The sequence below is a fragment of the Pseudorca crassidens genome, chromosome 3 (genome assembly GCF_039906515.1).
Source record: "Pseudorca crassidens isolate mPseCra1 chromosome 3, mPseCra1.hap1, whole genome shotgun sequence".
NCBI classification, from domain to species: Eukaryota; Metazoa; Chordata; class Mammalia; order Artiodactyla; family Delphinidae; genus Pseudorca; species Pseudorca crassidens.
Genome location: NC_090298.1, coordinates 36,005,973 through 36,023,892, shown reverse-complemented (window position 1 = coordinate 36,023,892; position 17,920 = coordinate 36,005,973). Strand labels below are relative to the sequence as shown.

At 40.0% G+C, this 17,920-nt stretch overlaps 1 long non-coding RNA gene across 1 annotated transcript in view; it reads left to right on the top strand.

Annotated features, from left to right (window-relative positions):
• The window catches only part of LOC137220666 (uncharacterized), a 121,981-nt gene that overhangs the window by 40,166 nt on the left and 63,895 nt on the right, over positions 1-17,920 (top strand). Inside the window, exons 2-3 of the long non-coding RNA XR_010941733.1 lie at positions 9,630-9,854; positions 10,114-10,385. This is a non-coding gene — a long non-coding RNA (uncharacterized lncRNA). The remainder of the gene's footprint in view (positions 1-9,629; positions 9,855-10,113; positions 10,386-17,920) is intronic.

The window sequence follows — 17,920 nt, the reverse complement described above, 5'->3', positions numbered from 1 at the left end:
CCCCCGCTCGCCGCAACTAGAGAAAGCCCGCGCTCAGCATCGAATACCCAATGCAGCCAAAAATAAATAAATAAATAAATTTAAAAAAAAAAGAATACAGCCAAGTCCATGAGCATTGCCATAGCTGATTTGATGACCAGAGAGAAACAATCTAAATGTGATGCCTCCCTTCAAAGCCAGATTTTTTTTGTTCCCTGTCCTATACAGTAGGTCCTTGTTGAATATCAATTTTATGTATAGTAGTGTGCATACGGTAATCCCAAACTCCTAATTTATCCCTCCCCTCCAGGCTTTCCCCTTTAGTAACCATAAGTTTGTTTTTGAAGTCTGTGAGTCTGTTTCTGTTTTGTAAAGAAGTTCATTGGTATCATTTTTTTAGATTTCACATATAAGTGATATCATATGATATTTGTCTTTCTCTGACTTCACTTAGTATGATAATCTCTAGGTCCATCCATGTTGTTTCAAATAGCATTATTTCATTCGTCTATATGGTTGAGTAGTATTCCATTGTAGTAGTATTCCATATATATATACATCTTCTTTATCCATTCGTCTGTTGATGGACATTTAGTTTGCTTCCGTGTCTTGGCTAGTGTAAACAGTGTTGCAGTGAACATAGGGGTGCATGTATACTTTCAAAGTATGGTTTTCTCTGTACCTATGCCCAGGAGTGGGATTGCTGGGTCATATGGTAGTTCTATTTTTAGTTTTTTAAGGAACCTTCATACTGTTCTCCATAGTGGCTGTACCAATTTACATTCCCACCAACAGTGTAGGAAGGTTCCCTTTTCTCCACACCCTCTCCAGCATTTATTGTTTGTAGACTTTTTGATGATGGCCATTCTGACCAATGTGAGGTGATACCTCAATGCAGTTCGGATTTGCATTTCTCTAATAATTAGCGATATTGAGCATCTTTTCATGTGTTTTTTGGCCATCTGTATGTCTTCTTTGGAGAAATGTCTATTTAGATCTGTCCAGTTTTTGACTGGGTTGCTTGTTTGTTTTGTTTTGTTTTTGATATTGAACTGCATGAGCTGTTTGTATGTTTTGGAGATTAATCCCTTGTCTGCCGCTTCATTTGCAAATATATTCTCCCATTCTGTGGGTTATCTTTTCGTTTTGTTTATGGTTCCCGTTGCTGTGCAAAAGGTTTTAAGTTTAATTAGGTCCCATTTATTTACTTTTGTTTTTATTTTCATTACTCTAAGAGGTGGACCCAAAAAGATATTGCTGCGATTTATGTCAAAGAGTGTTCTGCCTATGTCTTCCTTTAAGAGTTTTACAGTATCTGGTCTTACACTTAGGTCTTTAGTCCATTTTGAGTTTATTTTGGTGTATGGTGTTAGAGAATGTTCTAATTTCATTCTTTTACATGTCGCTGTCCAGTTTTCCCAGCACAATTTATTGAAGAGACTGTCTTTTCTCCATTGTATATTTTTGCCTCCTTTGTCATAGATTGATTGACCATAGGTGCGTGGGTTTATCTCTGGGATTTCTATCTTGTTCCATTGATCTATATTTCTGTTTCTGAAAGCCAGATTTTTATTGTTAACTTCAGGAGGAAAAAGACCATAGTAGAAATAATAAATGCTAAGTAACAAAACAGAAAAATCAAACAACAGAAGAGACAGTAAAGATGGCAGATGACTGAAAGCTCAACTAGTTGAAAGTTTTATGAGGGCAGTTTAGGACACTCGCAGCTGAGGTGAAGATTCAGACAAAGATACTCAGAATAGAAGAGCTCTGCCTTGGTGGATGGAGGATGAGGCCAACTCAGAATTGTTTGAACCTAGTCAAAGCTGAAATCCAAGGCAGAGGGGAGGCACAGCTAGTGTGTGGTGTGGGTACACCCAGAAGAAGTCACTGCAGTTGAGATCCAGCAATGGCGTTCGTCTGCAGATGCTCAGTATCAACAACCAACAAGGTGCAAAGTATACGACAATAATAGCAGGGCAGGAATGAAGAGGTATCTGGGCACTCTAATATGTGATCGTTATATGTCCTGAAAATATTCACATAGTACGCTACCAAAAATGGTTGTTAGGAAGGATAGTACACGGAAACAAGAAAAATTTCTATTCATTAGATTACAGACTGGGAGACCGTAATATCAAAGTCTAAAATTCAGAAGTACTGAATATCTATGTACAAGCAATGTCAGCTCTGCAAATCAAAATGATAAAGCAGGCAACGCAGAGGAAAAATGTGAAAGAAGGTAGCAACAGTCAATCCATATTTGATCAACACAGAATGTCTAAAACTTAAATGGAGTCTGAAAATCATTATATGTAAGGTAAATATTAATTAAAACTGTGAAAGCATCGAAAGGGAAAAAATTAGAAATGTAGATTATGCAAAGAGCTGGTGAGGATTTGCTGTGAACTGACCTCTCAAGAGGCCTGGTGTTACTATTAATTCTGAAAAGCAATATGGCAGTATTTGTGGAAGTTATGTAGGCTTTTGTTCATTGTCCCTCTAAACCCCCTCCAGCATCTATATCCCAGAAAACATCTCATACAGGTCCCTAAAGTACACACATAATGGTGTTTATCTCATTTTTGTTTGTGATAAAGGGGAGTTGGAGGCATCCATGATATGTATGTAAAAGGCTGTGTATTCATTCTATAAAATATTCTGCAGCACTTAGATGAAATAAACAAGTTTTATATATATAGCTATATTGATTAATCTTAAAATTATAATCATTAGTGAAAAATTAAACAGAAAGAGACATGTGTCAGCGTACCATTAAATACATTAAAATGCATTCATACACTCAATATAAATTATATATGGAGACACATAATTACATTTAAAATCCACTAATTCAATTAGTTATCTCTTGCTCTGTAACAAACGACTCCAAAATTTAGCAGCTTACCAAAAATATTTATTATCTCACGGTTTCTGAGAATCAGGAGTCTGGAATAGCTTAGCTGGGTGGTCTTGCTCAGAGTTCCTCATGAAGGTGCAATCTGAAGCTTTGCCTTGGGCTGGAGGATCACCTTCTAAGCTCCTTCTTGATAAGAGGTCTCAATTGCTTAACACAAGGGCCTCCCCACAGAGCTATTCATGATGTGGCAGCTGGCTGCCTCCAAAGGGGATGATCTAAGAGGGAGGAGGTAGCATGGTAGAGTGATCAAAATGGAACCAGTAGCATCTTTTGTAACCCAATCTCAGGAGAGACATTATCATTTCTACCATATTCTATGGATCACACAGACCAACCCTGGAACAATGTGGGAGGGGACTGCCCAAGGCTGTGAATACTAGGAGGCAGGTATCATTGTTGGTCATCTTAGAGGCTGGCTATGAAGTCACTTTAAAGTTTAGTCCAAAGGAAGAAAATGTAGTTGCAACATAATTCTCAAGGGTGATAGATAATACCATTAACGCTGCAAAAGCACCTATGAAGAAATTGAAAAACTATGCTCACATTCCCCAAAATCAAAGAAGTGGAAAAAACTGGGATATACATAGTTTGCCTACCATAGGTATTTTAAGTTGGTTATAAGCACTGCTATCGAGAGTGGGGCAGTAGACATATAATTCAAGTAGAAAATTATGGCTGCTATATTTTGAAGAACATTAAATTATATAAGTTAAGTTTATTATGCACAGAACGTTATACAACATAAAAATTTCACTTCTAGCAATGTATTCCACCAAAAAAACCCTCCATAGAATGGAGATTATTTGAGCCAAAAAGTAAAAACAAGGAAATGTCTAATATAGGAAATTTGAAATAGAATATTTTTACACCCACCAAAAAGGGTATGTGTAGTTGTTGAAAGAGAGAATTTCATTACATAGTCATTTAAAAAATTGGCCAGGATATTAAGAGGAGAGAGTTAGTTACATAATAATGTGTATATCATGATTTCATATTAACATGTAACTAGGAAAAATACAAGTCCTCAATATCTTTTACGAAATACTAGGGTAGATGTACTTTAGGATTCAGAATGTAGAGGATTTTAGACAGATTAGAAGGTGCATATCTTGAGATAATATAACTGTGACCATCCCGGTTTGGGGTAGCATTCTGTAGCATGTCATTGATACTCATGGTGTGGAAAGAATGAGTATTCATGCTAACTGGAGTAAAGAAAGAGCATAATATACATTCACCTAAGATCAGATCTGTTTTGATATCACATAGTTTGGGGGCCAAACTGTGATCTACAAAGAGTAGATTATAAGATTATATTGTAGATTATATTGGACTTTAGAACTATTGCTAAGAAATTGTACTGCAATCTCTGTGTTATTGGCCGGGAGGACTGTAGAATACTGTCCTCTCTAAGTACATTGAGGGACTATGTATTCACTTTTCATCTCCTCTCTCCCAGTGATCAGTTATTAGCTTGGAAAAAAGAAACAAATGGTAGAGTTAAAAGTAAAGATAGAATTTCTGGCAATCTTTTATCTTCAACAATTTCTCTTTTTTATGTGCACTTCTTAGAAGTAAAGATCAAACAAAAAAAATTGAAGTATTTAAGTAAAGGCACAGCAGTGTCTGCAACATACCCCAATTTCTCAGGTGGTATAATTTATGTTTCACAGGCTAACCCCAACTGAAGGACTCAGAATTGATTGAAATAATAAGAATATCAGCCTGTGGTCCAACAAATGGACACAGACAATACTTTTTCAATGTTCCTTGGAAAGGCCTGAGTAAGTTACAGCCTCAGCTCCAGTGAAGGTGGCCCAGGAAATCTCTCAACAGGAAATGATGGAAAGGGTGGTGTGGTATCTTAGAAGGTGAAGAGGGGAGAGGCAAAGGGTTTAGGAAATAACTCACAGGGGAGAAAGTGTAAACTTTGAAGAGCCACAGAACTAATGCTGGTGAAAATCTTACTCCCCAAAATTTCTAGAAGGGAGCAGTTAGAATAAAATTCTAGTTAACATTTTTGAGTTTACATTGTGTTAGGTGTATGCCTAAGGGAGTGTGGCCATTAAACATTGATATGGTGGGTTCCATAATTATCCTCCATTTTCTTAGTGAGGAAAATAAAGCAGAAGGGATCGGCTCACTTCTGGAAGTCACTACTGAAATTCTGTGGGTTTTGGCAGGCAGAGGTAGAGCAGTGAGGTGAGAAGTGTCCAGTTATTGACAATTTCCATAGACTATAGAAAGCCGCTCCACGTTTCAGACAAGCCTAGACAAATTCCTCTCACTAATTTTCTTCCCATATCAGAAAGGCATTGCCTGATTGTAGAGAATAGATTCCATGAGGTTAGATCATAATTCAAGGTCACAAAGCTGCTAGTTCATGCTGTCACTGGACTGAGAACCTAGGTCTTCAAGCATATGTATCAGGCAGGGGAATTAGCAAAGGAATCATTATGTTAGGTTGGGAAAAGGAAAGTCTCATGACTACTTAGAATTGTAATTTTTCTATTTTTCTCTACACTAGATTACCTCAATCAAAGGAATATTCAAAATTGTTATGAATTTCAGGGGCTTCCCTGGTGGCGCAGTGGTTGAGAGTCCGCCTGCCGATGCAGGGGACACGGGTTCGTGCCCCGGTCCGGGAAGATCCCACATGCCGCGGAGCGGCTGGGCCCGTGAGCCATGGCCGCTGAGCCTGCGCGTCCGGAGCCTGCGCTCCGCAACGGGAGAGGCCACAGCGGTGGGAGGCCTGCGTACCGCAAAAAAAAAAGAAAAAAAAATTGTTATGAATTTCAAATCTAAGGGGCCACTGGGTTGGGATGTCACATTTTCAAGAACGTTTTTTGCTGATCCCTATCCTCTTTTATGTAATTGTGTGTATTCTATTCTTATTTATTCCCCTTATATGCTTTCCCTTCGTCTACTGAAATTCTTGCCATGAATATTTTATTTAAAAAGTCTCTTCTTGTGTCAGTCTTGTAATATGTTGTTTATTCTTTTGTGTGCTTATAATCCATGTAAAAAGTATTAGGTTATACATGTGATTTTACTTAATATTTCCCACTCAGTTGCAATTTCCCAAGATCTTTACATGGACATTTGATCTGCTGCTTCCAAGTCTGGCACGTTAGCCTCTGATGTGTCTCTGCCACTTTACCTATCTACCGTCCCCAGTGGGTGCTCAGATAGCCACTTAGTCACCATCACCATGTGTAATAGTCCCTTATAGGACCTGTGAGAAAATTTCTCTAGGATATGTACCCATGAGCAGAATTGTGCCATGGAAAATGCATAGACCTAATTTTACTGACTTTTGCCAGGTTGTTCTTTAGAACGAATGAAGCATTTACCCTCTAACAATAGTGCATGAGGATTACTTGATGCGCACATTCCACACAAACACTTGGAATGACCCCAAATTCTAACATTTGCCAGGGGCTGCATAGTTCCTGAGAGAGCAGCTGTGGGTTGGTGGCCACAGATGCAGTATTTTCTGATTTTTGGCAGAATCTCTCTTTGTGCATCAGCCTGCAGTGTGCTGAGAGTTATTCTCCGATTTTCAGTCTAAAATCTCTGTTCACCTTTCTTCTAGATTTTAAGTTATCTTTATCTCCTAATAAATCCTTTTCTTCTTAAACTATTAAGTGCATTCTTTTTTTTTGTTGCTAAACACCAGAAAAAGAAACAACAATGACAAAACATTCAACTTTACACTTTTTAAAGCTTGTTGCAGTCTCTTTACCTTTTAATGACCTTGATAGAATGAATCTAGATTTTCCTCAGAACATATTCAAGTATTCAAGTTTTTTCCCCCGTTTTCAGGATATTTTGAGAATATTGGTTTGACGTTGTTCATTTTTATTTATTTATTTATTTATTTATTTATTTTTGAAGGCGAGTGGCCCCAAAATATGGAGTGGTTAGTTTTTTTTAAATTTTATTTTAATTAATTAATTTTATTTTTGGCTGTGCTGGGTCTTCGTTGCTGTTCGTGTGCTTTTCTCTAGTTGCCGTGAGCGGGGGGCTACCCCTGGTAGCAGTGCGCAAGCTTCTCATTGTGGTGGCTTCTCTTGTTGTGGAGCACTGCTCTAGGCACGCGCTCTGCAGTAGTTGTGGTGCGCAGGCTCAGTAGTTGTGGCTTGCAGGCTCTAGAGCGCAGGCTCAGTAGTTGTGGCACATGCGCTTAGTTGCTCTGCTGCATGTGGGATCTTCCTGGACCAGGGCTCGAACCCGTGTCCCCTGCATTGGCAGGTGGATTCTTAACCACTCTGCCACCAGGGAAGCCCCTGTTCATGATTTTTAGATGAGAAAAAGGGAAATGTAAAACAAAACCCCCAAATTCTTCTCAATATTTCATCTTAAAAATTTAGTTTTCCTTTCTTATAAGCCCTTCCATTAAGAATTAAATAAGTTATTTAGGGCTTCCCTGGTAGTGCAGTGGTTAAGACTCCACGCTTCCCACGCAGAGGGCGTGAGTTTCGGGAACTAAGATCCCACATGCTGCGCGGTTTGGCCAAACAATTTTAAAAAATACATAAAAAATAGCTTTGATGATTTCATAAAATTATATAGGTAAGGTGATAGCTTCTGACACAATATAATTAATAACCTTAGTAAAGGTATAATCATTATTATTTGATCAATACTATTATGATAGAAGGATAATCCCAATGAAGAACAAATGGCTTTAAAAAATATCCCTAGATAGATTTTTACATTCTTATAGGGACCCAAAATAAAATTGTAACAAGTATAGCCACCTTCCACTTGGCACCTTCCATGACCAAAGTTTACTCTCCAGTGTTATAAACTTAGCATAATCATTAATTTAACAAGCCTTAATTGAGAGCCTGCCTTTTGCCAGGTTTTATGAAGAGAGCTACACATACAAAGACAACTAAGGCCCGTTTCCCCTCTCCTGCCTGAAGCAGGTGCAGAATTCTGCAGCCTCAGGGCTGCAGCCTGAACCGCATCAGGCGCTGCGGGATTTCTCCTCGGGGGAACGCTCGGAGCAGGCTGGAAGGCGGGTGCAGAGCTGAGCGAGGTCGTGAGCCTGGGATACATAGCGATCCGAGGGCTTAAGGGCCGGGGCCTTTTCCTTTCGGGGCCCTTCATTTTCTACGTATTTTTAAAGTTTTCCGAATTTAAATCACCCGCATTTGGTCAATAATAACGAACAAGATTTGTCCGTACAGGTTTTATAGACTGTGAGGGAATGTTTTTCAATGATAATTTACCCCCCAGCCCTAAAGCAAGTAATTTCGTTGATTTATTCGTTTAGATGTTAAGGAGGAGAACAAAAAACTCAGTTAGATGGGAAAGTGCAAATCCTTAGCGCTCATCTGTTTGCCTTTCATGTTAAGCCCTGACATGTATTTGCAACTATTAGCTTGCATTTCAAATTTAAGTTTGCTTAAAATAAGACTAGTGACCCAACTGTGCAACATTATTAGGTAATGATAAGAAACAAAAGACATTCACATTAAAAATGAGCAAGTGACTAGTAGCTATTAAAGGAAAAAAGCTTAAACCTAGTGGAAGAATGGGGAACATAAAGAGAGTAGATCTTAACTATTTTCAACACACACACACACACACACACACACACACACGACTTTGTGAGGTGAAGGATGTGTTAACTTGATTATGGTAATCATTTCACAAACATATACAGTATGTTAAGTCATTGTGTTGTACATCTTAAAAAATAAATTAAAAAAAAAGAATGGGAGCACAGAAAGAAGTTTGAACCAGAGAGAGACACTTCCTCCAGATGAAACAAATTTCCTCCCTGTTCTCTCCCCTCCTATCACCCAATCACTTCTGACCACACAAACACAATGCACACACAGCCTTGTCAATTATTCTAACAATTCCAACACCAATAATGTGATAACCCAAATCATTATAATTTGGGGGCAGTGTTTCAAATCTTAGGTCTATCCCACTAGAGAGAAATTGTAACATCACTGTCTTTTAAAGTCATTTGAAACAGTTCTGCTTTGTGTGGTTGTGATGCCAACTTGTTACACATTTAGGATCTTTTTTATCCACTTTGGTTTCAATTTTAAGAATTATTTTACATAATTATAAGCAATTTTTAAAGTATTCAAACTTTTCCCAAACCAAAATCTACAAATTATAGTCAGAGGTGTTTAGCTTCTATCTACATGATATATATAAGGAGAGAGAGAGCCTGGCTTCTTCTCCTTTGGCTACAATCCTTCCCCCATCTTTCGGGATTCCATAAGGGAGCTCTCACTACATCTTATTGGTAAAGGACATAATTTGTGATGGAAAACTGAAATTTCCTCCTCTTCCTTCCCACATTTCTTATTGATTTAGAGTGAGAAAATGAGAGGGGGGGGGAAATAAAGGTAGAGGGTGGAACAGGAGAAAAGGCATTCCCTCTCAGGATTAAAGCTACTTAATTTTGATTCATAATTGACAGCATTTGAATAAATGGATTCTACTCTTCTGGTTTCCTACCAATAGATGTGAAAAGATAAAGACTCTTCTCATCTCCCATTGTTTATAGTTATTTTGAGGTTTGTGAAAAAATGTTTTAGAAAATAGAGAAAATACTTAAAACATGGCTGGGGTAGGAGATAGTGGTAATTCATAAAATCTATTATTAATCACTCTAGAGATCATTGAACCTAAAATGTAAAGGCATGAGATCTAAAGACGGTTTTCACTGCCTAAAATAAAACTCTTTGTTTTCCAGCATCATCAAAACCTCAGAGTCATTCAGAAATTTGAAACTGCAGTCTGACTGCTGTCTCTGGACCACAGTCTGGGAGATGAGTGTTTGTGACCGATTCATAGCAGACACAGTGCAGAACTTTGTTAATACCTAGATATTATCCACCTCCCCATGCCCAACTGCCACACTCAAAACACGTCCATTCATACCTCCCGAGGCGGAGCTTTCCTTCTCTCCTTTGCACAGGTAAGTCAGTGCTGCTGCAACAGCCAGCAGGAGGGCCTGATTGGTTAATGGAAAACAGAAGAGGCTTTCCCTCCCCCCGCCCCCCCGCCCCCGCTTCCCGCCTTGTCCTCCTATTGGGCCGGATGTAAGCTGGGATTTGTAGTCGGCCTTGCTTCTCAAAGTGCGGTCCGCAGAAGGAGCGTGGGCCTCGCCTGGGAGCTGTACTGAATCCGCAGCTCGTTTTAAAGTCCCTGGCAGGTGATTCGTGTTCACGTTACAGCTGAGAAGCACTCTACAAGACTGGGTGCTGAGAGTTTGGGAACCAGCTCCTTGTAAGAGGCCCCGGGGACGCAGAGGAGGATGCGGTCGTCCGATCCTCGGGCGCCGGCTGGAACGCGGATGGCGCCTCGCTGCTCAGCCCACAACCATGGCTCCTGAGAGCTGTCGTTTGCCTCCTGCTGAGCAGCGGCCGAACTGCCTGCGTGATTCCGAGCCAGCTGAAGCCAGAGGCGGCTCCTAGAGAAGGGGACACCTCAGGCAACAAGTACCACGGTATCTCTCTCCTCTTTCCCCTCCTCTTCCCCTGGCTCTAAACGTGAGGACAGTTACCTTTGTGTTTTTGAGAATTACTGTGGGACTGCTAGTCTGCGATAGTTTACATACAAATTAAAATCGTTTGATTCTTGTTGGACAGATTGACTTAGAGGTTGAATCCAGAGGCAGATGGAAAGATCCTTATGAGTGGATAAAAATAAATGAGCATGAATGGATATTGAATTTTTGTCAAATGAGTTTTCCATATCTGTTGAGATTTTTTCTTTTATTCTTTTAATACATGTTATATGGTCAACTTGAGTTATATTGGTCAATCTGTCCCTAAGATACACCCAATTTGGTCTTGATATTACATACATATATGTATGTATATATATGTCTGTGTGTATATATATACACACACGTATATATGGCTGGTTTTAATTTCCTGATATTTTGTTTAAAATATTTGCATTATTTTTCATAAATGAAATTGGCTAGTGGTTTTCCTTTTTTGCAATATTCTTTTCAGTTTTTTAATCAAAGTTATTCTGGCCTTACAAAACGAGTTGGGAGGCTTCCCTGGTGGTGCAGTGGTTGAGAGTCCGCCTGCCGATTCAGGGGACACAGGTTCATGCCCCGGTCCAGGAAGATCCCACATGCCGTGGAGTGGCTGGGCCCGTGAGCCATGGCCGCTGAGCCTGCGCGTCCGGAGCCTGTGCTCCGCAACGGGAGAGGCCACAACAGTGAGAGGCCCGCGTACCAAAAAGAAGAAGAACAACAAAAAAAACGAGTTGGGAAATGTTCCCTTTCTCCAGTCTTTGGAAGCTTGTGCAAGTGTAGACTTATTTGTTCTTTTAAAAAGTTAGCTTCCTGGAGGGATGATGTTGAGGGCAATCAATCATGGTAAATAACAAGGCTTGGTTGGACCCCAGCCCCCAGATCTTGCCGGGGTAGGGATGGATACATTCTGAACCATGAATGTCACCATGGCTAATTCTGTAATGTTATGAAACATCAAAACCATGGTCTTGTAATACACTTTGTGGCTTAAATAGAATTCTTGCACAGTGAATTCAGATTTTTTTCAATGAAAAGTTTTTTTTCCTCTACCAACAAGAATGAGTTATAATATAACTTTACTGATACTAGATAACTGTCAAATCTGTCAAAACTTAGAAAGTGTCGTACTTGGAAATTTTATGCAAATTCAGTATTTACTCTTTTCCTGAATACATTGTGTTTTTATCATAATAATCATAACACCAAAAAGCAACGATATTTAAAACCAAGCCCTATAAACCGGGGCTCGAACCCGTGTACCCTGCACTGGCAGGTGGATTCTGAAACACTGCACCATGAGGGAAGTCCGGTTCCGGCCTTTGGTAGCTTACTCTTTTGTCAACCACCATCCCTTGTAATTCATCTGGATTTACCGGAAAGGGACCCCGATGCTTTCTCAATTCTTTTTTCTGGTGGCTTCTTTGGGAGCAGAAGATGAAGTTCCCTAGATCCTTGGTATATACTACACCACTTTGTTGCTCATTCATTATCTCACTCTTTGAGCACCAAATCAAATCCTGGAAGGAACTTAGGAATTAGGTGAAGAACTGGAATAAGATCAGGTTATTAGGACTGGGGCTCAAGTGATTGGGAACTTACCTGTGGCACTTATTATCCTCCATCAAGGAGCAGATGGCAGAGGGACCTGAGATGCAAGAGCAAATTGGGAGCTGAGGTCGACGCTGGGCACCCATCCCTGGTAATCCTGACAGGTGGTGGGAGCTTAATTAAAACCATTGAGGGCTTCCCTGGTGGCGCAGTGGTTGAGAGTCTGCCTGCCAATGCAGGGGACACGGGTTCGTGCCCCGGTCCGGGAAGATCCCACATGCCGCGGAGCGGCTGGGCCCGTGAGCCATGGCCGCTGAGCCTGTGTGTCTGGAGCCTGTGCTCCGCAGTGGGAGAGGCCACAACGGTGAGAGGCCCGAGTACCGAGAAAAAAAAAAAAAAAACACCATTGAAGTTGGGGAGGCCTGGGGTGGAGGAGGCAGTAAGGCACTGCAGCTGTCTTGGCTCCCAGCCCGTTTCCAACCTTGATGGCTTGAGGACAGAGGGAGAGAGATTAATCTTGGGGGGAGATGGATTAATCTTGGGGGGAGATGGAGGGGCTTCTGGGAGAACTAGCATAGATACAAATGGTAAAGGAAGAGAAAGGAGGTTGGTGAGCATTTCTACTGGAAGTACTGAGACTCAGGAATCACTCTATTAGAGTGGTGTTTCTCAGCTCTAGCTGGGGCTAGAATCATCTGGGGAGCTTTTAAAACATTGATGCCCGGGCACCACACTCCAAGATTCAATCATTGTTAGTGTGAGGACTGAGCACTGGTGTTGTCTTTAAAACTGCACAGGTGGTTCTAATGTGCAACCAAAGTTGAGTACAAACAGCATTACCATCACCTGGAGCTCATTAGAAATGCAGACTCTTTGGTCCCAGATCTACTGGATCACGGTCTGCATTTAAACAAGATCCTAAATTGATTTGTATGGCCACTAAGTTTGAAAATCATTGCCTCAAAGGAAAATGGTCTTTAGGCAAATGGAAACTGGCTAGAGATGGGGCTAGGCATGGTTTCCCTTCCAGGCCTAGCCTGTTTTCCCTTCTTTATAAATGATCCCTTTTAGCTTCTTTCTTCATCGTCTTCTCCTTCTCTTAATGCTCCTCTTCTGTAATCCTTGAACCATTTGATAGATGTGCCACCTTGTTCTGTTTATAGCCATCCCTTTCTGACCGCCCCCATCCCCCGCCGGTTCTTCCTGGCCTTGAATTCAGATGAGTGATATACCAGCATTCGGATACACCCAGTCCTTTGGTATCCACACCTACTCGGCAGAGAGGATCTCTGTGGCTGGGTCATCAAGACTACATTTTGCTGTACATGGGTCTCTATGATCCCCTCCTGCCCCAGCAGAACTGTTTTATCACAAATATCTCATCCCCAGCCTCAGCTCAGCTGTGTGAATAGCCTGTTGTTCCCATTTCCTTTGTATCTACCATCTGCTGCTATTGCCTAAGCTTCTTTTTTTAATCCCCAATTCATTCTCTCTCTCTCTCTCTCTCTCAATATATATGTGTATATATATATTTTCTCTCTCTATATATAATATGTATTATATATATATATTTAATTCAGGATCCAATCCAGGGTTACACATTGTATTTGGTTGTTTCAAATATTTTAATGGCTGCATAATATATTATTTTATGGATTATAAAATTATTTAATCACTTTCCGTAATGCTGGACTTATAGGTTGTTTCTTTTTTTAATTTAAAAGAATTTTTATTTTATATTGAAGTATAGTTAACAGTGTTGTGTTAGTTTCAGGTGTACAGAAAAGTGATTCAGTTATACATATACGTGTATCTATTCTTTTTCAAATTCTTTTCCCATTTAGGTTATTACCGAATATTGAGCGAGTTCCTTGTGCTATACAGTAGGTCCTTGTTGGTTATCTAATCTTTTTTTTTTATTGGCCACACTGTGCGGCCTGTGGAACTTCCCCTCCCGGGGAATGAACCCGCATCCTCTGTAGTTGAAGCGAGGAGTCTTAACCACTGGACTACCAGGGAAGTCCTGGTTATCTATTTTAAGTATAGCAGTGTGTACATGTCAATCCCAAACTCCCAATCTATCCCTCCCTGCCACCCTTTCCACCTGGTAACTATAAATTTGTTCTCTAAGTCTGTGAGTCTGTTTCTGTTTTGTAAATAAGTTCATTTGTATCTTTTTTTTTAGATTCTGCATATAAGCAATATCATATGATATTTGTCTTTCTCTGTCTGACTTACTTCACTTAGTATAATCTCCAGGTCATTGTTTCTTAATCACAGCAAACTTTGAGAAATGTTTGTACAATGATTTTTCCACATTTCAAATTATTTCTTACAATTGATTGAAATTACTGGGTGTGAACATTTTTTAGAGCTCTTGATACCTATTTCTAAATTGTTCTCCAGAAAGGTTCTATTAAGTTATAACCTCAATAGTATGTAATAATGCTTACCTCAGCTCAGGTTTGGGCAGCACTGCATAGTAGTGTTTACAATTTTTTGCTAATTTAATTGGCAACAAATGGTTTCTCTGATTTCTTACATGTTTAAAGATACTTGTATTTTATTTTTATTGATATATAGTTGATGTATAATATTATGTTAGTTTCAGGTGTACTACATAGTGATTTGACATTTGCATATATTTTGAAATGATCATCACAATAAGTCTAGTAACCATCTGACCCCATACAAAGTTATTGCAACATTACTTACCATATTCCTTATGCTTATATCACATACCCATGGTTTATTTATTTTATAACTGGAGGTTTGTACCTCTTAATCTCCTTCACCTATTTTGCTCCCCCATCTCCCCTCTGGCAAATACCTGTTTGTTCTCTGTATCTATGTGGCTGAGTCTGGTTTTGTTTTGTTTATATGTTTTGTTTTTTAAAATTCCACATATAAGTGAGATCATGCAGTATTTGTCTCTCTCTCTCTCTGACTTAGCATAACCCTCTGGATCCATCCGTGTTGTTGAAAATGGCAAGATTTCATTTTTTAATCACTGAGTAATAATCCATATGTATATATATATATCACATCATGTTTATCTGTTTATCAGTGAACACTTAGGTTGCTTCCATATCTTGGCTATTTTAAATAATACTGCAATGAACATTGGTTTGCTTATGTCTTTTGGGTTTTTTTGCTTATATCTTTTGTTTTCTTCAGGTAAATGCCCAGAAGTGAAATTGCTGGATCAGATGGTAACTATTTTTAATTTTTTTGAGGAACCTCCATACTGTTCTCTGCAGTGGTTGCACTAATATACAGTCTCACCAACAGTGCACAAGGGTTCCCGTTTTTCACATCCTTGTCAACACTTATTTCTTGTCTTTTTGATGATTGCCATTCTGACAGGTGTGAGTGGAATCTCACTGTGGTTTTGATTTGCATTTCCTTGGTGATTAGTGATGTTGAGCATTTTTTCCTGTGTCTGTTGGCCATTTATATATCTTTGGAAAAAAGTCTATTCAGGCCCTCTGCCCATTTTTAAATTGGATTGTTGTTTGGATGTTGAGTGGTATTAGTTCTTTGTATATTTTTGGATATTAACCCCTTGTCAGATATATCATTTGCAAATAACTTCTCCCATTCATAGGTGGCCTTTTCATTTTGTTGACAGTTTCCTTCACTTTGCAGAAGCTTTTTGGTTTAATATAGTTCCATTTGTTTAATCTTGCTTTTATTTCCCTTGCCTGAGTAAATCCAAAAACATATTGCTAAGACTGATGTCAAAGAATATATTGCTAATAGGCTAGAGGGAGCATTCCAAATGGTGCTTGCTAGCACTGGTGGAGCTCCCCAAAATGGTTGCCACCAGCATCTCCATCCACAGGGGTAGTCCCTGTTGCCTCCTGGCTCTCCAGGGGGCTCTTCAAGATCAGCAAATGGGTCTGACCCAGGCACCTTTCAAATTACTGCCTCCGCATGGGGACTTGGAACATGTGAGATTTTGTGTGCGCCCTTTAAGAGCAGAGTCTGCTTCCTTAGCCATCTGGTTCTCCTGAATGTAAGCCCCACTGGTTTTCAAAGCTAGACCTTCTGGGGGACTTGTTAGTGCAGAACCCCTGGGCTGGGGAGCCTGATGTGGGGCTTGGTCCCCTCACTCCTTGGGGAAGAACTTTATGATTGTAATTATCCTCCCATTTGTGGGTTGCTGACCCAGGGGTGTGGGTCCTGACTATACCTTGTCTCTGTGCCTCCTATCCATCTCATTGTGGTTCCTTCTTTATATCTTTAGTTGGAAAAGTTTTTTCTATTAGCCTTCAGGTTGTTCTCATAGATAGCAGCTCTGTAAGTAGATATGTCGGTGTGTCCATGGGAGGAGGTGAGTTCAGGGTCTTCCTACTGCACCATCTTGGGCCACCTCCCTGTCCTGTTGCCTAAGCTTCTCATTGCTGCCACTTTGTGGGGGTCTAAACTGCCTTCTTGGATTCCTTCTTCTAAATTCTTAGGTTAAAAAACATCTTTTATTATTTCATCCTCAATACACATCATAAAATATGAGCCATTATAGAAGATTTCATGAGCATTCAGTATGGTCTTTTTGGTCTTTAAGTCAACCCTATGGGGTCCTGGTGTTTCTTGTCTGGCTCTCCAACTAGACTGGGAGTGTAAGGAGGATGGGAACCAGGCTGCACTCATTTTTTGGGTGCCCAGGATAAAGTAGATACTGTATGTCTGTTAATCTCTATGTCTGTTACTTGAATTTGACTATGTTTAATGGACAGAATTAGTCCATTAGAAAAAAGGCATGATCAATCTATACGCAAAAGGGAGGAAAACTATATTTTTTTCCATCAACGTTCCTGAAAGCAGAGGATTAGAAATTATCAGCATAAGAATTATAAAGTAATTTCACGGTATATTTGATTTAAAAAGTCAAAGTTATCCTTTCACAGCAGGAACACACTAAAACTCTTTAACAGCTACTCTTTTTGGGGGGGCATTTATTCTTCATTGATGCTAAGTTTCTACCTTAAAAAATAACAAGAGGGCTTCCCTGGTGGCGCAGTGGTTGAGAGTCCGCCTGCTGATGCAGGGGGACACGGGTTCATGCCCCGATCCGGGAAGATCCCACATGCCGCGGAGCGGCTGGGCCCGTGAGCCATGGCCGCTGAGCCTGCGCGCCCGTAGCCTGTGCTCCACAACGGGAGAGGCCACAACAGTGAGAGGCCGGTGTACAGCAAAAACAAACAAACAAACAAACAAACAAAAAATAACAAGAGATACTTTACTGAGCACTTTCTTTGTAGCTGGCATTTTGGAAAGCAATTTACCTGTTAACTCTCTGAGGCAGGTTCAGACTTACGATGGTATGACACAATTTTTTGACTTTATAAAGGTGCAAAAGCGATACACATGCTTTAGAAACCACAATTCAGATTTCAAATTTTGATCTTTTCCTGGGACAGCAATATGCCACACGATACCCTTATGATGGCAGTGGCAGCACAGCTCCGAGTCATGCGATCATGCGGGTGAACAACCAATGCACTTACAACCATCCTGTACCCTTACAACCATTCTGTTTTTCACTTTCAGTACAGCATTCAATAGATTGCACCAGCTGTTCAACACTTTATTATAAAATAGGCTTTGTGTTATATGATTTTGCTCAACTGTAGGTCAATGTAAGTGTTTTGAGCACATTTAAAGTAGGCTGGGCTAGGCTATGATGTTTGGTAGGTGACATGTATTAAGTGTATTTTTGACTCACAGTATTTTCAACTTGCAATGGGTTTCTCAGAATGGCATCCCATCATAAGTTGAGGAAGATCTGGGATCCATACTTGCACTCAGATAGTTTGAATCCCAGAGCTCAGGATCTTGTAATTTTGCTCACTTGCACTTAAAAAAAAAAACAAAACTGTGCCCTTTTATTGGGATGTTCAGAAGTAGAAAATGAAAATAGGTAGATGTAAGTCCATCTT